The sequence below is a fragment of the Astatotilapia calliptera genome, chromosome 5 (assembly GCF_964374335.1).
Source record: "Astatotilapia calliptera chromosome 5, fAstCal68.1, whole genome shotgun sequence".
Classification (NCBI taxonomy): domain Eukaryota; kingdom Metazoa; phylum Chordata; class Actinopteri; order Cichliformes; family Cichlidae; genus Astatotilapia; species Astatotilapia calliptera.
In genome coordinates, this window is record NC_137426.1 from 19,706,101 (window position 1) to 19,727,668 (window position 21,568).

General features: G+C 38.6%; 1 protein-coding gene and 1 long non-coding RNA gene across 2 annotated transcripts in view; both read right to left on the reverse strand.

The window, feature by feature from the left end:
* Window positions 1–21,568, reverse strand: part of LOC113016706 (uncharacterized) — a 91,870-nt gene that overhangs the window by 54,625 nt on the left and 15,677 nt on the right. The window lies entirely within an intron of this gene.
* LOC145428787 (uncharacterized) lies at window positions 8,724–10,353 on the reverse strand. Its single transcript, XR_013909109.1, has 3 exons — window positions 9,252–10,353; window positions 8,949–9,170; window positions 8,724–8,862 (listed from the first exon to the last, which is right to left on the reverse strand). It is a non-coding gene; the product is annotated as an uncharacterized LOC145428787 (long non-coding RNA).

Below are 21,568 nucleotides of genomic sequence, written 5' to 3' on the forward strand. Positions count from 1 at the left end.
ACTTATATATTACGTTTAACCCGAGCAGCGAAAGTCCGCGGTGATCTGAAAATGATGTGCCGGGAGTTGTGCCGTTCTCGGCCGCATCAGTAACCCTCGAGCTCCCGGCTAGCTATCGAGCTGGTGGGTAGCAGACGCCTCCGAAAACATCGAAGCACTTTTGCAAATATGCGATATCTTGATAAACCGAGCAGATATTTGATGTTTACACAACTACTTTCTCGCCTGAAAATATGTTAAAAGTTTATTTTGTGACCCAGAAAGATTAGTATGAGTAATTTTAAAACTTAGTAGCGGCCGCCATTGTTGGAAACTGGAGTTTGGCTGGGCCGTGCTATGAATTCTGGAATATGGTAGGCCACGAAGGACACACTCGACCCATCCTTCAAATTCGGGGAAAAGGAGGACGCATTTGTCGGCTACATTCGGAGGAGTCTACGAATTTGGACAGCCTTCGGCGCGTCGCTGTGACGTAATCGGTCTACAAATGCGGCCTCAGGAGGATGCAGCCCATGAATTTGGACATGTCCAGAGTATAATCGCAGCCTTTGCGGTTAGAAAATTGCACTTGATCATGTCGCGATATTATCGCAAATGCGATATATCGTTCAGCCCTATTACAGGGTGACGCGTGCTCTCTCTGCGACTGTGTGTTTCCTGGATGAGAGAGAGCCTTTTGGTTGTTGTTGTTGTGCTAAGCTAATAGGCAGTGTTACAGTCATAGCCCTAAAGAATGTAGCCTCATGGACAGTCTAGTCCGTGCTGCAGGGAGAATGGACTGCCATACTCGTTATGTGTCTGTGAGCGAGGAGGGAGAAAAAAGAAGAGTGGAAAAGTACGAATTGTCATCAAGCAGAAACGGGAGCTGGAAGCATGTAAATATAATAATAACCACTTCAGCCAAGAAGAGAGCCTGACGAGCCCAGCTGTAAGTAAGCTATTAAGACTCGACTGTACACCGTGTTCGTGTTTTCCTCCGAAACAATAAGTTCCTTTGCAGCAGCCTTTCAACGCCTCTCTGTCTCTCACTAGCAAATTTGACACAGACAACAAAGTAAAGCTAGTATTTGGCTTCAAGCCCGACACGAACCTGACATATTAGCCAGAGGTCCCTTTACTATGGTTCGGAGCCGCGGACCTTCAATAAGAGTAATAAATCACATTTATGTAGTTGTAAATAGCATGATAATATATTAAGTAATCCAAAGTATTCAAAATACGTTACTCTCATTTAGTAACGTAACGGAATACGTTAAAAAAATACAGTTTGGGGCCTGTAATCTGTAGTGGAATACATTTTAAAAGTAACCTTCACAATACTGTGTGTATAGTTGCATAATTTCAAAAACTTGAAATCATTTATTGTTTTGTTTTTGTATGTTTTCAGGTGGAAGTGGCAGACAACCTGACAGACCTCACTGAAGACATTGTGAGCTGTGGTTACACAGGACTTGTGAAGTTGGACAAACGGGACAGTATAATAAGGTAGTATATTTTAATAGACAATATACCAACCAGAAACATTTGAAAGTAATATTTTGTAAGTTAAAACCCTGGTTTAGACCACCATACCCCATCAGTTTCACTAATGACTGTGTTTGCTTTTCTAAATAGATCAATTGTTGTGGATGCTACGGTGCGTCTGACTCCAATGCTACAGCAAATCAGAAATGGCATGAAGATCTACAACCTTCTGGAGGTGATTGGAAGGCACGAAAGTCTCTGTTCAAACCTGTTTGTTCCCAGCGATGAGAATGATGATACAGCGGTAAATATGTCTTTATTTATTTCAGGTGTTTTGTTTTTAGAACAGATTCTAAAAATACATGTGATGCAGTAATAGCCCTGTGAGGACTTTTTTGTTTCAGCCTTTATTTAGGTTGCTCAGATTACTGACTATTGAAGAATATATATATTTGTTATTGTTTATTTGAAATCACAACACGTGACACCCCCCACCTCCCCAAAATCTCTTTAGCCGGATGCTGATTACATAATGAGCATCCTTGAGCCTGAGCTGTACTGTACTCTGCAAAATTGTCATCACGGAACTGAAATCTCTGTAAAGATTTGTTTATATGTTTTGATGTTTTATACAATCTACCACATGTCTAAATGACAAAATTGGTTTTGCATATTAATAAATTTTGTGGCATGACAGTTAAAGATTTAAAGTAAGTCAAATCTGCTTCTTCAGATCAGGATAAAGACAAAAAGAGCTGTGAGTATGGGATACAAGTCCTACAGGACCAGGAACAGGACCAGGAAGAATACTGGATTTCCAAACACCAACCACCGAGAATGTCTGTCCCAGCGATTATGCAGTGGTTAACTGGACAAAGACACAAACCATGCCTTCCTTCAGAAAGGGCAAGTTTTAAAATACATGTAAGATTTGAGCATCAATGCAAAGATACGATGCCTGGACACTACATATGTTACCCACTTGTAAGTGCCTGCACAAACACAATCATCTTTCCTGTGGCACACATGAACTCATACACAGAGTTCACAGAAGTTATGACAACAGCTGTCACAATGGGGAGAGATTTCAGCCGTGTGTAGTTGACACTCAAATAGCATGCCATCACAAGTTATTCAGTATTGCACTGTATTTCTACTATTTGTGTAACCCTTTAGACCTATTTCAGTTCTTGGAACAGAGTAAAAAAAGGAAAAAAGATTTACAGTTAGATTATTTTTCCATGTTGTTTCACTTAGTTTTTAACATTATAAGAACAAAAAGTATGTTCACAAAACGGAGGAGCCCATTCAGAAGACTGCATTCATAAAAACTTGAGTCTAAGATTCAACTTGTTCGCAAATTAAATTCTGTAAGTCTGAAGAAGTTTAAGTGAATTTTGTTTAAATATATTTTCTGTATATAAAGCATGTAGTTCTATTTTGTTACTGAAAAGTTTTCCACTGTGAAATTGTAAATTTATTGATATCGCAACTGTTTCGCTGAAAATAAATATTCTTACACTTGATGAATTGTTTTTTTCAGTCATTAAAATGATATCATTTAATTGTTTAGAGTATTTATTGGCATGACATGTTAAACAAATTTAATCAATCCAGTTACAAAAACATCAGACATGAGATGCTTAACTGACTGTGGCTACTTTAAACATGAAGTTATAAAAGGTAAAAACAGTATTTGATGCAATTAAAAAAGATATAATCTGAAAATACATCTTAAGATTGATTGATTGATTTGCTATTTTGTCATTACAATACAAATAATGTGGTCAAATCCTATGAGAAAGACTAACTGAGTGGGTTCTGTTGTGTTATGGAATGAACTATGATGTAGTTCAGCACTCTCTCATAAAGGTCTCTTCCGTTGTCAAAGGAGGGACTAAGAGGATGAATGGCTGCCCTCAGTCCTGCCATCTCCTCAGGCCCCAAAGGACACTGTATTGGTGGAAGAACTACACCACCACTCTCTGGTCTCGAACAGTCAAGGTCCAAAGAGAAATGTTCTTGAATGTCCTGAAAATCCACTTGCTTTTGTTATGAACAGTATAACTATAGTATGCAGCAATTAAAAAAGTATGTTAAAGTCTTTAAAAACAAAGACAGGTGCACATGTTAAATATATGCATGTCATGAATTTCAAGGTACAAAAACATAAGCGTTATAAAACATCTGTAATAGCACATTTTATAGTCATACCTCAGTGTTTTCTGGCGGAGCCACAGGATTTTGAAGAAGTCCAATAGTCCAAAGTTGATTAGGCGTAAGATTTTGTTCTGTTCGCAGTGCATGATTATCCCACCCGTTCTTGAAAGTGTCAAGGTCCTTCTGCAGACGTTCCACAAAGATGTACTGAGCACAGAACAGGTGGAGGCTGTTGGAGGGGTCGAGCAGGCTGTCTTCCTCAAGGTTGTGAAGTAGCTCATAATAAAAACTGGTTACAGCCATCCAGACATCACGCCACAAGCGCTCAACTCTACAACATAAAAAATATCAAAAGAACACAGTAGTTTACAAATCCAGGCTTGTACCTGTTTTTGATTTACTAATGATAAAAGACCCATGTATTTAAAAATAAATGAATAAATATTGAATAAGACGCTGGTGAATGTGATGATTGATTTGGGTTTACAATATATGTATATATATATATGCTAAGTCCTGTATATAACTTACCTTTGATTGTGAACACTTTTTCCTGAAATGTAGCTTGCTCTGCCACAACCACGAACAATAAACATGCAATGAGCAATGCCAACATTTTCGACACCCTGGTCTCCTCTAATTCTGCATGACGAAATAGAATACAAACAAGTGTTCAGAAGGTTGAATAATAATATAGCATGTATCAAGGTTGTACATTACCTTAAAGGAAAGCCAAACTGTTCAACAGAGCTCACAAAGAAGCCTAATGCAGTTGATGCCTTGTTATTATTTCCAGCACCAAGGTACATTATCTGGAAAATAATTTATGAATAAATGATTTTGTTTTGAAGAAACAAACACAATATCTAACCAACTAAGAACACCTGACAGTTATATACTTTCTTAACGTAAAATAAAGACAACTCAACACTAATGAACGTAAATTTCTTGTCAAAGGAGTGGAAGAAGAATACGCCACTTTCTCTCTATAGGGTAGTTAATTAATTTTGAGAAAAGAAATTGTGATTGCAATGGAATATTGTTTACCTTTCGCGAATAGCCATCAATCCCAGCAAATATAACTATGCCATATCTAAAAAAGAAAAAAGAAAAATGTGAAACACACACACACGTCCAAGTATAACATTTGTCCACAAGTCAGAATTTATCAACTTGTTTTTTTCTTTGCTTACTAAACAGGATTTTTTTTTTTACTTTGTAGAGATAGAAATTTACCTGAATCCTCTAACTGTTAACGTAAAATGCCTTATGCTCAAATCATAAATGAAAATAGTTACAGTGTATCCAGAGTACTGAACATACAAACACGTAGTGTACACAAACCTGATGAGTTTGTGGTTTGTATCTACATGGACCAATGAGAGGGGACCTTTTACAGAGTACACTCTTCTTGCAACACAGCCGACAGATGCCATCCTTTCTAGGATTCCTGCAGCATCTACCCTATGCATCGATGCAGACACTTGCTCCCATTTGACACGGTATCCCATGGCCTGCAGTTCCCCCATCATCATTCGATAGCCGATGTGTGGCAGTCTCCTTTTAACTGATCTAACAAGGCTGTCCAGCTCATCATCTGTGACACTGCTACATGATGCATGCACTGAAAGTCCATACTCTTGCATCCGACGAAATAATGTCCTTTTGCTGACACCCAGAATCCGAGCTATACTTGGAATGGAAAATTTCATGTTGATGAGGCTTTGAAAACATTCTTCTGATATACTAAGTTTACGTTGTCCTCTCGCTGTGTATACAACATCAACAAGAGAAGAATGTGGGTGTCTCTCTCCGTCTTGAAAATTTATCAGTCTCAAAAGATTGGATAAGGCATTAAGAATATCTTGTGGTACTGCTAAAATATTACCAAATGACCGTATAAGTCTCAATTCATGACTGATGACATAATGCAAATAGTCCATATCTACAGGTCTGCGTTGTACAGCTCCATGAAGCTTTGTTAGCAATCTTTCATAGAACTGCCTCCTTATTAATGGTACCTGGAACAGAAATTGATACATTTGCTAATTGTGCACTAATGACATATCAATCTATGCATACGTACATGAACACAACAGGAAGATAAAGAAATTAAATCATTTACATAAACAAGTACATCCATTTCATAGGACTTTTAATGAATTTTAGTTTAAAATACATCTGTGATTTAAAAATACTTAAAAATGCAAAATATGTGAAAACTTTTTGTCCAGATTGGAGCAGAATATTCATATTTAAAATTAATTTAGTTACAAATGGCTTGGTACAGCACCCTTTTTACACTGACAGACAGGCAACTATTTTGTTTTAAAGAGTACGGCAAGCAAAGATGTATAAAAAAAAACAGGTGACCTGCAACACTGCCATAAAGACATTACTTCCAACCCTACACTTGTCTTACCGTTATGTGCCTGGAATCTGCCATTGCTTAATATGTTATCATCACCACTGGCCATCAGGAGTAAGGCTCTGGCACCCTTGTAGATACCTTTGCAGTTTGAACCTCAAATCCCTGTACTGCAGAATCCATTTCAAAGTTAAAGTGTTTGTTTATTCACAAAAGAGACAGGGGCATCACTGAATTTAGCAAATTTTAGCTGCCAGCTAGCTTGCTACAACGAATAGGCTAATGTTGGCATTTTACCACAACTTCACCAGATTTAGCTAATAAAAACTACACCTATGTCCAGTCGAGTGAAATAGCAAAGAAAGACGACGGAAAATGATTACTTACCTGTGGTTTAGAGGGTCCACTTGAACTTGATGCAGCCATTATTGAAAGAGGCAAAAAGAGAAAAATGGCAGCTTGGTCAGCACGAGCAACGGACTCTATAATGTATGCAAATTCATGCGGGTCGGAATCCCCGCCCCCTCAAGCGCGCCTCTGGATGCCAAAACAGTGCCAGCAGATTGAAACTGAAAAATGGTTTGAAACCGAAAAATGGATTGAAACCGAAAACTGGTTTGAAACCGAAAAATGGATTGAAACCGAAAAAAAATGGATTGAAACCGAAAAAAAAAAATTGTAAGGGAAAACAAAAAAATTACAGTTTCAATTAATTGTTTTTCACTATCCATTTTTTTTTTTCGGTTTCAATACAAGATTTTTCAGTACATTTATTTCAGTTACAATATTTTTTTTCGGTTTCAATCCATTTTTCGGTTTCGTTTCAAGGTGGCATCGTTCTGATTCCATAGACTTGCCGCTCCTGTGTCAGTGCAGAGGAAGCACACTTTGCTCCCCCTCCCCCGTCTTGTGTTTAGATGTTGCGCTTTCACCTGACGTGACTTAGGGGGTGCCCAAATTCATGGGGTGCATCCTCATGAGGATGCATTTGTAGACCGATTACATCACAGCGACGCGCCAAAGGCTGTCCAAATTCGTAGACTCCTCTGAATGCAGCCGACAAATGCGTTCTCCTTTTCCCTGAATTTGAAGGATGTGTCCAGTGTGTCTTCCGTGGCCCACCATATCCCAGAATTCGGAGACGTCTGTTACCCACTAACTTGATAGCTAGCCGAGAGCTCGAGGGTCACTAGAGCCGCCAATAACGGCACAACTCCCAGCACATCATTTTCAGATCACCATGGACTTTCACTACTCAGAATAACGTAATTTATAAGTCACTTAGACAACCTAACAATGTTATTGTTTGGCTTTTTTCAGTCTTTTATTTGTTCATGAGTAAATCGGTTTGGCTGAGATTAAAGTTATTAGATTAGATAAAACTTTATTAATCGATCGGGTGGGTTCCTCCAGGATTTTCACACAGCTGAATAAACATCGAACAGAAAAGCGATTAAACAGAAGTGTGAGACGGTCGAGAATTTATGCCAGTGTCGTGTTATATTTTAGATAGCAAGGAGCAGACGGCCTAGTTTATTAAACTCCACCGAGACCGCGGTGATGCAAATCAGCAGGCTAGACCGTCCAATTTCACAGCCGTTTACTTCCGGCCTATCCGACCTTCTGAGGACCCAGCCCACGTAGACCATGAAGGAAGATGGAGCCCATGAATTTTGACACGACTTTAGACACGTTGGGGGTTGTTAAGTTGTTTACATATTATTTATATTTTCACCAGTTGTTGTTTTTGTTGTTGAGAATTTCAATTGTAATTTTTGTATTTTATAGTTTCTCAACTGTGCTTGTTTGTTTTAATTTGTTTACTGGTTTGTGAGCACTTTTTAAGATTTCCCTTAAAAAAAGAAAGATAACTTTAAACCACCACGGCAGAGCCGATGGCATTTTCATGCTTCGCAGCATCATTTATACCTGCAATAATCACACGGTTGCTGTAACAGTACATTCAACAGCTGCCACTGTGATGGTTCTGGGTCATTTTGACCCAGCATTTACAGTTTCTTATTTTTTTCTGTATTATGGTTTTGTCAATAGAAAATTGTACTTAGTAGTCAGTATAATCTTTTAATAATATAAGTTTACATATGATAGAATACTGCATGATGACCTTTTGATGACTTAGACCAGGGGTGTCAAACTCAAATACACAGTGGGCCAAAATTCAAAACTGGAACAAAGTCGCGGGCTAACGTTAATATTTAATAAAAAAAATCTTCCTCCAGATATAAGAATGAATCTTTTCTTATGGACTCAAACAAGTTTTGCTGAAAAACTGAATATGGAACAAGCAAAGCTTAATACTAAACTATATATATATATTAGCTGTATAATACCAGTAGGCCAGCTCTAATAGTAATTTAGTATGGCTTTGCGGGCCAAATGTAATTAGGCCAGAGTTTGACACCTATGACTTAGACTGTTGTTCACTACAAGACTTGTTCTGTTGTCTTTTATAAGTTTCTTCCCACAGCGATAATAAGAGCTGAACAAGCAGTTTCACTCCCTACCAGGAAGAGAGCTGAACACTCTTATCTTCACTCCCTAACAAGAAGAGGGGCCGCATCCTTCAGAATCACACACATACACATACATACGCACTAACATTCCTCTGTCTATGAACAGAGGTATTCACTATTGTATTACCCTTGTATATAAATAAAGACCAGGGTGTCACAAACAAGGATGCGGTGGACTCAAAAGCAGACTCAATTGCTCGAACTATGTATAATTTATTAGAAGGAACAAAAACATGAACAGAACTGGGTTTAACAGAAACCATTCGCAGAAACTAAGGGAAATCCGTGGGCGGGGAAACAGGCGTAGAGCACAGGGAGAACTCGAACGGGAACTTTCTGTAAACACAGGAGAAGGGTGTTACTGAGTGACAAACGAGTAAGGGACAGAGGTATGGAGTGACAGTGGATAGTCTTGGGCTTACTTGGAGACCCTGGTTATTAAGCGGGGGGAAAGGCTGCCATGGGAGCATTCCAGAGAGGATCGAGAGTGGGGAGAGTCCGGTCCAGATTCCAAGGAGGTGGAGAGTATGGACTGAAGGGCAGGCTGAGGAGAAGTTGTGTATGTGGTCCTTGGGTTCCGAGCAGACGGAAAAACAGGATGGAGACGGAACCAGCACTACTGGTGAGTGCGACGGGTGATGAATCTGAAGAATGCAGGAGACAGAAAACACATTAAACCATGATCCAGGTATACAGAGTCTGAGCACAGAGGAGGCCAAGTTTACCACAGATGGTAGCAGGACGAACTGGCGAGGAGTGGCAGGCAGTGCTGGCTTAAAAACCCTCTAGGTGGAGCCCCGGAGATTGAAAACAGGTGATGAGCTGGCCAACTCCACCCCAAAGGACGGATGACAGGAACCTGGACCATGCCCGACCAGACACTCCCACAGCATATGACACAGGGCAGTGGCAGAGTGTGAGTCCTTGAGCCACACTCTGGGGTGCGAGCGCTCTGTGACTGCTCTTGTAAGTAAAACTGCAGCGTGTGTGTCTCCATTAGTGATGTTCGATTCGTGAACGAATCGTTCAATACTCGAGAAACACTTTACTGACTCGTGAATCATGATTCACAAGTGCGACTGACTCACTGACTCATCCCTGTTGCTGTTAGCAGCAATATATCTAGCTTATAATTAAAATTGTGGAGAAAAACACAACATCCAGTATCTTAACAAAAAAAATTTCTGCTCTGAACTGGAAGAAAAAACCCTGAGTAGAAGCTCACATCAAGACAATAGCTCCTCGGTTCACAGTAGCATCGCTCTGCTAACATGCTAACAGCACATTTGAGCTACTCACCCCCTCCCTTCCTGTGCTGAATCGTAGGGTAAGCGAATCACTCAGGACTCACTCACCCCCTCCCTCCTGTGCTGAATCATAGAGCGAACGAATCACTCACTCACCCCTGTCGCTACCCAATCCGTACCGGAAACCCGATCGGTACCCTGCATGCGCAAATCTTACGTCACTTCCTTTCTTTGCCAACATTGCGACATTCAATATATTTGAATGACACGCGCCCAGTTAGCTCCTAGCATTTCTCAACAGCTCTGCCTCCTTGTCGACTACCGGGACATTTAAACAATGAATAATCCGTATCCACAAAAAATTTTTGCTTTTCTCCTCAACAGAGAGCGTCCCCCGATTGAACAACAGCGCCGTAAAATAAGAAGAATGGTGCCTAATGACAGAGTTAATAATACAGACTTTGTAATATGTCACGTGAAGATTCAGCAGCCAGATGAAGTGTTTACTGGCAATTGACAGTTATAGCGGACATTATCATCACTTTTGCAACAATCCTCTCCACACAGACAAGCATAAACACACTCGATTATCACTAAATCAAATTTAACACACGTTTGTAATGACGCTAATTCAGTTTACAATAGGGTTCATTCGCTCAGTCAACAGGTGGCGGTATGCTCGTACACTGGGGATTAAACTGCCATTAAACGAACAGAAGAAGAAGAAAACACCTGCACATGCGCAGTAAGGATCGGGAGTCCTGATCCGTAACTATCTTTTTATTTTTTTGTTTTTGTCTACATTATATTAAATGTTTCATTATCGGAAACATTTTAAGAGATACTTGTTATTCTTAACATCTTAACAGATACTCTGACCCATAACTATCGTAAAACGCCTCGACCGGAAGTAGACACCTTTCGCGCATGCGGGGTACCGATCGGGTTTCCGGTACGGATCGGGTAGGGACAACCCCCTCCCTCCTGGCTCACAGCTTCTTCTTCTTCTTGGTTGGCAACCAATGTTAAGGTGCATTACCGCCCCTGGATAACAGCTCAGTAGACATTTAGATGAGAAAATATATATTTAACACATTTAAGGAAAATACTAATAAAATAAAAATAAACAAAATAAATGTTTATTAAGAAATTTTGATAGGAAATTGCTTAATTTTAGAAATGTTTTTGCTCTTTTTTTGCTCTATAAAATAGTAGTTTTCTTTTATCATCTTAGCAGTAGGATTTACATGAAAAGAGAAACAAATTAAGTTTGAGTGAAAATGTACATTTTTTGCACTCTCTGGTCAACTGACTGAGTGAATCAAATGACTCAAAAAATCCGATTCACTTTGGTGAGTGACTCATTAAAACTCGATTTAGTAAAAATAATCAAATTTACCATCACAGGTCTCCATTCTCTGACTCTCAGCTGAAGAAGTGTCTATAGAATATATCTCTTGACAGGTTTGTATTCTGACTCTCTTGTTATGCTTTGTTGATTATTATTATAATTCTATGTTTAAGTTTATTCTGGTTTAGGGTTTTGTTCTTAGGTTTTGTGTTGTGCCCTCGTGTTTAGTGTAGGTTTAGTTCAGTGTCAAGTCTGCGTCTTTGTGAATTGTTTCTTGTTTTACTTTGAAGGTCCATGTCTTATGTCAGTGTATTCAGTTTTGCTTCCTCTAAATCTCATCAGGTCCAGCTGTGTTGCCCACTTGTGTGTAATTTCCCTGTGTTCTTCAGTGTGTATTTAATTCGTGTCAACTCGTGTGATGATCGCTGGTCCATCTGTGCATCTACCGTGTGTTCTTCCTGCTTTCAACCTTCATGTGCCTTCGCACACCTTCCTTCGTGTTCAGGTTTGCCATTTAGTTTTCCCCAGTATAGATTATCTTTATTTCCGTTTTGCCATTTTCACCTTGTGTTTTATTTTGCAATAAACCTAATTCGCATCTCAGCAAGTGCCTGCTTTTGGCTCCTCATTTATTTCCTCCACACGGCTCACTCTGCTAGCCATGACAGCAGGTTTCCCTCTGCCAGCTGTACACATCATCATCACCAACAACAACAACAACACAAGCAGAGCACAGGTTTTAAGCCAGCAAGGCGTGATTGTAGATGCTGTGCAGGAGAGTCCATCTCACCTGCAGCGGCATCGCAGAACACGCCCCACCACATACCCCTATCGCCAGACTGAGGCCGGGGAGCCATACGGCTGAACCTACTCCCCCCTCCGTGAGCAGGCAAGGGAATCGGCCCGGACCATTGGTGCCCCAGGCCCTGGCCCAGCAACCAGGAAGTGTTCAGGCGCATCCAGCGGCGCTAGGGGCGCCCATTGTTCCTTCAGTGGGCTGGTAATGTACTGTTTATAAGATTGGTGAAACCTGCAGTCAGCTGAGACTGCAGTCACTTGGATGAGTGACGAAATGTTTCTCCCACTGAAAATGCTACATCCAGATGAACAGAATCAACTTTTGGTGAACATCTATGGAGCACTTACACCAGGGGGTCCATTTTTAATTGGCCCGCAAGTAATTTTATAAATAGAATAGAATATGGCCCGCACTTCAACTTTTGCTTGAGTGTATTGCACTTCTTAGTTTTAACATCAGGGGGAGCTGCTGTTGATCAAGGCAGTTGCTCCACCAAAAAGGACAATCACAGAAGAAATTTACCCCCAAGGTACTAAACATGGCAGAACCAAAGAAGCGAAAGGTAGAAAGTAAGTGCAGAAAATTTCAGACACGGTGGGAGAGTGAATATTTCTTCAAAGAATTCAAGGGGAAGTGTGTCTGTTTGATCTGCACTGAAACTGGCAGTTATGAAAGAGTATAATGTACAACATCATTATGAAACCAAACATCAGGCCTATGCATCCTACACTGCAGAAATTAAAGCAAATGGTAGCTGTCCTGCAGGGTCAGCAACAGTATTTTTTTCGTGCTCAAATTGTCCAGGAAAAGGCTCCAGTAGCCAGCTATGAGGTCGCCCAACTCATTGCGAGACATGGCAAGCCTTTTTCAGATGGAGACCTCATAAAACATGGCCTCGTTAAAGTCACCGAAATAATGTGCCCGGAAAAAGTGCTTCAACAACGTCAGCATGTCCAGAAATACAGTTGTGCGACGCATTGAAGACTTGTCAGCCAACATTAAACTGCAACTGTGCAGATCTGCTCCTTGATCAAGTGACATTTGTCTGGATTTTTACCACGAGTGGCGATCAGCACCACAGCTGGATGGCCCGATTTACATACCCAGCGCAGCTGATATTCACCAGAATAATTTACTGAAATTATTTGCACTCCTGTTATTAAGTCCAGTTCAGTCTGTTAATGTTGATAACGGATTCAAATGAAAGTTAATAGATGTGTTGCTAAGCCTAATAACTTGTATAACAAACTTGAAATGTACCCGTCCCATTTTCCCCTTTATTGTTTTTTTTTCTCTGTGCTGTAAATCTTCTGTCTAAGAAGAAATCTGAGGCTGCTGTTCTGAGAATGAGCTACCAAAGCTTTTTCTGAATAAATCAATAAAGATCCATTTATGGAAAGCTGTGATGAAGGCAGTTTTGTCTTTAATTATATTCAACAATATAACACATTTGACCACTTTTAAGTGATTTTTCTAACTTTAATACAGTAAAGTTAAGGTTATATACCTAATTTCTAGTAACTGGCCCAGCCCCTCCTATATTTTTATGTATGTGGCCCTCAGTGAAAAAAGTTTGGACACCCCTGACTTACACAGTCTATGACTATGGTATACGTTTACATACATTCTTCATTCAAGGTTCTTTATTCGTCACATGCATAGTTATACAAGTATAACACACAGAAAAATGCAACCTGACACGCTCCTCGACTTGTGCAAAAAGGGGGGTGGAGAGAGGAAGAACATTATGTATAATATATAATTATATATAATATATACATTATACATTAGGTCAGAGTTCCCAGTGTGTAATTGTGTGTAAATAATATCAGGCTGATCCTGCCACGATTTGTTCCCCCGGTTCAAATCCCAGACAAACAGTATCCCACAGTTGTTTATGTTTTTGAACCCATTTTGCACAGAGAGGCATTTTTTGAAAAATGTATTGATAGCAATGTTGAATATTATTACACAGGAAAAAAACAACTACACATAAAATAATTAGACCGTGACGCCTCTGCCTTTCTAAATGGAGGGACAGTAACTGCGTGTGTATATGTTAGGGCTGCCACAAACGACTGTTTTGATAGTCGACTAGTCACCGATTATTTTTGCGATTAGTCGACTAATCAGATCATGCATCCATTGGACGTAAAACGTACAGCTTATTGCACCAGCATGCATCTGCTCTTATATAACTATCATTAGCTTACAGCTTTAAGTGTTTAAGGTATGTGCTAACTAAAAATAAAGACAAGATGATAGTTTATTAAACTTTTAATGAAATTTGCAGATTGTTTCGGTGAAGTTTAATAAACTCAGCCGTCTGCTCCTTGCTATCTAAAATATAACAGGACACCAGAGTATATTCTCGAGCATCTCACACTTCTGATAATCAGTTGTCTGTGTAAAAACTATAACTTTAATCTCAGCCAAACCGATTTACTCAGGAACAAATTAAATACTAAAACAAGCCAAACAATAACTTTTTAAGTTATCTGAGTGACTTATATATCATGTTTAATCTGAGTAGCGAAAGACGGCGGTGGGTTTGAAAACAATTTGCCCAGAATCCGGTGTTCTCACCGGCTCTAGTGAGGCTTGGACCCCGGCTAGCTATCGAGCTGGTGGGTAACAGACGTCTCGGAAAACGTCCGAGTACTTTTGAAAATATGTGGTGTCCTGATAAACTGAGCCGATATTTGAGGTTTACACAGCCACATTCTTGCCTGAAAATATGTTAAACGTGTATTTTGTGACCAAGAAAGAATAATAAGAGTAATATTAAAACTAACTAGCTGCCGCGATTGTTGGAAACTGAGCTGGGTCGCGCTATGAATTCTGGGACACAGCTTCTTCTTCTTCGGGGTTTAACGGTAGCTGGCATCCTTGTACATGCAGTGCTGCCATCTTCTGTTTCAGTCCGTTATTGCACTCTTAAATCCTACTACTTATTCCTGTGTCTTTTATGATCTTACAAAGCTTCAAACGGCGCGTCGACTATTAAATTAGTCGTCGCCGATTTTGATAGTCGACGTAATCGTGACTAGTCGACTAATCGTGGCAGCCCTAGTATATGTAAGCGTGTAAAACCAGAAGATAGTCAGATTAACAGTATTTTGTCTCTATCTGCCATTCTGCAATTCATCTCATGTAAACAATAATGTGGCGCACAGCATGATGTAAAAAAAGGCACATACCTTTGACGTTGCGTGACAAACTCTGTATTCCTCGTCCACACGTAAACGGAAAAACAAACATTTTTCTTGTGAAACAAAGGGGGGCCTAGCAAAAAAAGTTTGTGAACCGCTGCATTAGGTGATATTATATATAATAATAAATGATAACTATAATATATATAATGTTCGTCCTGATATCTATTGCTACCAATAGAAGTAAAAAATGACAGACAAAAGTTTACATTTTAAAGACAGTGCAGCAGCCACAACAAAACCATTTTTGGTCAACCTTAGTAGTCAGGTCAATACGCACTATCGGAAAAGTTCTGTTTGAGTTAATTTGAAACACAAGGGCTGTGGTGGCCAGAAAGAACATAAGGCGTAGACTGGTACTACTGGTGGCCAACTTGAGATGACATTACTTAAATCTTGGAACCACATTTCACTGGAAAACAAAACAAAACATTATATAATCATCAAGAAATCATAGATAATGTTTTATTGCAAGAAAACGTCATCTGAAATTAAATTGTATTGAAATGAAATGTACTGTATGTATGGATTTGTTTTCTTACCAATGCCGGTTTGCGTAAGGAGAACAGGCAGTACAAGCAGGAGGACATCCACTGTCACAACTGCTCCGATTATCCATATAATTTTTGATGCTTTAAAAGAGGAGGTTATTTCGCATTTTAAAAGGAAACTGTTTAACAGGGTAAAAACACCTTGAAACTTACTATGGCAATGTGACACAGATGGCTCATTCTCAAGAAGCATTTGTTTAATTCGGTTTTTAGTGATTTGGAGCACACAAAAACTTGTTTACACATATGTTCTGTAGGTTACTGTACTGGGAAGGTCACTTTTAAAATTTATTCCATTACAGATTACAGAATACATGTATTTTGTAACATACACCGTTAAGCTACTCAATGACAGTAACGTATTCTGGATACTTTGGATTACTTAATATATTGTCATGCTTTACAACTACAAGAATGTACTATTGCTGTGTGATTTATTACTATTACTGAATGTTACTCTCCATACCAATACCAAATCGATTTTTAAATCTTAATATAAAATGAGTAACATATGACATGACATCAGGTAAGACTGCACTTTTTGCTGTGATCTCGTATAGAAAACTACTTCTGTATCAGTAATATGTTTTTTTTGTTGTCTGTTAATAATCATGTGGAGTAGCATTCATTAATAGGAATAAAAATCACACAGCAATAGTACATTGAAGATACTGAAGTTTTGCCCATCCCATTCTTCTTATATAGTGGTCTCAGAAATTCCAAGTAAGAAATGCAAATGAGTGTTACCTACAAGCATACTTTAACAGGTAAAATGAAGTGGCAAACCGTCCTGGCTTTATGACTATGAGCTACAAGCATACTCTGATGGGCAAAGTTAAGTGGCAAACCGTCATACCTTCTTAAATTTGCAGAAATGTGCATAAACTAGTTACAGTGGGACGTTTTGCCGAAGTAGGATGGTTGGTCAGAACACCGGTACATTATATATATATATATATATATATATATATATATATATGTTCTTTAATAAAAATAGTAAAATTAGGTCTACCTGTCATTCCATCATCAGTTGCTGGATCTGTAAGAGTTGTGTCACCAGCAGTAAAATTGCTCACAGCTGTGAGAGTTACCCCAGGAACAAAAGAAGGGGAGGCTGCCTCTAGTGAGATCCCAGGAGAAATATTTCCTTTAGTGCCTAGAAAGTGTACTTAATCAAACATTAAAAACCACAACAATAAACTTTTATATTCCGTTTTAAAATCTTACCTGTAATTCTGTTTCTTCTTTGGATTTTTATAGAAATAGGAGTAGATGTTGTGAAAATCCTCAAAGTATTCAGGTCTGATGGATTCCTTTTTTTAAAACCTATTTTTTTTGTCAAATTATAAAAATCAAAAAGAATTTCTTGACAGCTCATTAAAATTTTCACATTAAGAAACGAATATATGTGTTCACAAAAATCAACTTTTTAAGTCACTTTTAAAAATCTTACCTGTAATTCTGTTTCTTCTTCGGTCTTTCATAGAAATAGGAGCAGATGTGGTGAAAGTGCTCAAAGTAGTCAGATCTGATTGATTTAACAAATGTCAAAATGTGAAATTTAAAAATCCAAAAGATTTTTTTCATAGCTCAGTGAAATTTCCACACTAAGGAACTAAGAAATGTATTCAGTGTTATTTGTAAAATAATATCAGAAATTATTTCCAGTCCTGTATGCAGCTGTTTCATTCTAATATGACATTGGCAATGGTAATTTTTATATATAGCATTCATTTCATGTAACTCAATTTGCTTCTTGCAAAAAAGAAAAAAAGAAACATTAAGAAAAAGCCAATGTCGGTATATAACGCCTTACTGCAGCTAAAGCAGTAAAACATAACAAAGTAAAGCAATTCAATCCAGTCTTTAGGTGATGACGTGACGAATCCTCCTTCCGGGCCCAAACTACCCTGCATTTAATAAGGCTTTTGTGTTTTTAAAGTGTTTTAATGCTTTGTATCTTGTTCTACTTAATCTGAACAAGCACCTGAAAACAGTCAGTGACCACTGTCGGCCTCTCTCAGTTTTTATTACCGCTAATAATTTTAAAGCTCAGTTTTTAAAACCTTACGATGTAACTACAGCCCAGACCCAGGAAGCAGTACATTAATGACTAACCTTGTATTGTGGATGAATTATCTCAGTTGTTATCCTGACTGAAGTTTGATCCGTTTACAGCAACCTGCCATGCGATTGCATTTGTCACTGAAGAATCCTAATGTTAACTTTTATCGAGTGGAAAAAAGTTAGCGTTCATCCTCCAGCTTCACTGTTTATATTATGCTAACAGAGCTGTGTCGCTAGCGATCACGTAGCACATCATATACCAGCTAGCCAACTTCAGTAACCCTATAATCATCACTTCTGTTTAGTTTTCTGTCTTCATATATGTCAGAAATGATAGCAGAGCTGTACGTCTTAATTTGTTTCAGAAATCTGTCAGTCAGGACATGGTATATTATATTTAGATCAAAGCTGGGGAGCTAACTCCCTGCTAACTTCAAACTCCGTTAAATGTCATAAATTAAATTTTTATGGATGCCTGGGTGTTAAACTTAATTGTTACACCTGCTAGAGCAGCCACACTCATCATTTTATTACAAATGAAAGAATTTAGACAGTTTTTCAACTCTGAGTGATGCCACAGTGGACCTGCAGCGGAGTTTGGGCCCAGACAAGGCTAACAACGTCAGACTTAACCCTCTTGGGTGGATGGATGCGCTGGCATGTCAAAATCACATGACCAATTTAAGATGACACAGCAACAAGATGCAGCGACCCAGTTTCCATTTAAACTTTGGTTGAAAGTGTGGCCTTCAAACTATGTACCAGTGTTTTAATTGTTTTGATGGGCCACGTAAAACCAGAGTTATGATAAAAAATACACGCAATGCTTTTTTCTGAACAAAACAGTGGTGTTTACAGCGGGAAGAAGCTAGCAAACACTCTTGGCTTGCAAGTGAAAAAAGAAACACCCCTTTCCTATTGGTGTTAAAGTTTACAATGTCAGCCAATCAAAAACAAATGATATGGCAACATGTGGCATTTGGTTGTTTAGGAAGAGGGGGCAGTTTTAGGAGTGATGCCCGGTGAAAGTGTGCGAGCAAAAGAAAGAGAGAGAGCGAGTTTTCATATGTGAGACATTAGTGACGTTTAGCGTGTTTGGAGGCTATAGTTAGTGTGTTGTGTAGTTATTGTTTTGTATTGTGTGTCAGTTATACTGCTGAATGTCACAGTTGCTCCAAAAAAGCCACCAAAGGCAGTTTCCAGTCTAAACGCTGTCTCCACATGGAAAACTGGACTGATACATCTCCTGCTGCCAGACCTGCAGGGTTTAGGCCTGTGGTATTCTCCTCTGTCTTATAGTGGACAGACACTATTTTTGGAGTGGCACAAATAATTTGTGTGCCTTCTTATTTGATGCAGAACACCTGATTGTTGTGTAAATAGTTTTAAATGGTTATATTAAAACGCCTGAAGCCTTGGCTGCATTTTGAGATAAATAGTAACATATAACTTGTGCATAATTTTCAGAAATGTACAATTTATATTTGATTTCAAGTTATGAAACTGATTCATTAAACATGTTTGTGGTTTTTACAGTAAAAAATATAACTTTTTTCTATTCGGATTTTAATTTTTTTTCTCTGAATTTAGATCAATTGTGCTAATATAGTATGTCAAAACGAAAAAAAAAAACCTCCAATTTCAGATATTTGAGGTTGTGCTGAAAATAATGATACCAAACAAGTCAAGATTAACAGTTTTTAAGGGTGAAATATAGAGGTAAAATCAAAAGTAGTCAAAAACTGCAAATTATACCCTGGACCCCAGAGAGTTAAAGACCAGATAGCCCCTTTGAAGTGCAGGCCTGGGAGAATAAAAAAGCGTTTTGTCTATGTTGGATATATTAACAGTTGTAATTGACCTCAGGTCAATAGGCAGATGGTTTAAAATTATCACAATAATTCAAAGCAGGCTCGGCACACATCCAATTCTGGGAACAGTTACAAGAGCTGCACCTCATCAGGTGCAGCTTGTAACTGTTCCTGAGAGGTCCTGAGAGGTCTAACTGCACTGTAATACTGCACAGTTATTCCTGGTTAATTTAAAATACAGCTGTGTAAAAGTCAGTTTTGGCTTATGTTTTTGGCTTGTAAAACCTAAAACTATATGTGCAGACTGTGTGGAAAAACAGTACAGGCACTTACATTGTATACTAATGGAGGATATGATGCTGTGAGGAGACTGGTATTGTCCTCCTTTACGCTCTGTCATGTAAAAACATGCCACTTGAACCTCAGCAGGTGAACTCTGCTGTGCCATAAAGATGATCTCAGTTGCTCTAAGTGTCTTCTGACAGGATATGGATGTAGATTTTCTTCTTCTCATGAAGTACAAAAAACACTGAGTCACAGAAACAGATGATGGAGTCTGACAGTTCACTGTGACTGAGTCTGTTTCTGTGATCACAGCTGGATTCACTGTCAGTTCAGGCCGAGGAGCTAAAAATGTAAACAGTTGTTGAGTTAAATAACTAAATATTGCTTTTTTCATAAAATAAGATCAATGAGAGAAAATCTTTTGTTAGTTTTACCTTTTATATTAGTCATGAAAAATGTCTATACACCTCACTTATCCTCCATTTTATGAGCAGCTTTGTATATTAAAGTAATTATTTAGTTAAACATTCTAACATTAGCCCATTGTAAAAAAAAATTTACTCACTCTGTATGATGATTGGTGACATGTTACTGACTGGAGATTTCTGTATATTAAGGTAATAACAGGTCATTTCAAGTGTAACAGGTGAACTTTGACGTGTCCATGACAGAAATTGAGACCCTGTCAGAGTCTGCAGACAAGGAGCTGCTTTATCAGGTTTATCTCCTGAAATGATGAAATAACACTGAGACACAGGAACAGATGATGGAGTCTGACAGTTCACTGTGACTGAGTCTGTCTCTGTGATCATCTGTGGGCTCACTGTCAGTTTAGGTGGACGAAGATCTGGAAGATTCAAGTATATGTTAGATTAATTAAATATATTTGCATACAAATTAGATAATTTACATACAATATTTATGATAGCAGAGTGCACTGAGATATTAGTCATTCCAGCCCATAAGCATTAATAAGCATTACTGAACCATAAACTGTTCATGGTCATTTCTTCACTCACCGATTATGTTGATGGTGGATGGCTCGCTGTCAGGAGATGTACGTTTAAAAGTATACGTTTGTAAAGTGTAAGAACATCTCACTTCAACCTCAGCAGGTAAACTGTTCTGTGCAATCTTCAGCAGCTCAGTCCCTGTCAGTGTCTGCACACAGGAGGAACCTTTGGACAGTTTCTGGCTTGCAATGTAGAAATCACACTGAGACACAGAAACAGATGATGGAGTCTGACAGCTCAGTGTGACTGAGTCTGTCTCTGTGATCAGAGGTGGATGCACATTAATTTCAGGCCAAGGAACTGAAAAAAATGTAAACATTTGTTGAACTGAATAAGCAAATATACAAAAATAATCAATGACAGAAAATGTTTAGGTGGTTTTACTTATTATATTGGTGGTGAAAAATGTTCTCACACCTCACTTATCTTTCATTTGCAGCATTGTATATTGAAGTAATTATTTAGTTACACATTCTAACATTAGCCCATCGTTAAAGTGTTTACTCACTCTGTATGGTGACTGGTGACATGTTACTCAGTGGAGATTTATATATATAAAGATAGTAACAGGTCAGTTCAACTGTAACAGGTGAACGTTGACGTGTCCATGACAGAAATTCAGACCCTGTCAGAGTCTGCAGACAAGAAGCTGTTTTGGCAGTTTTATCTCCTGAAATGATGAAATAACACTGAGAGACAGGAAGAG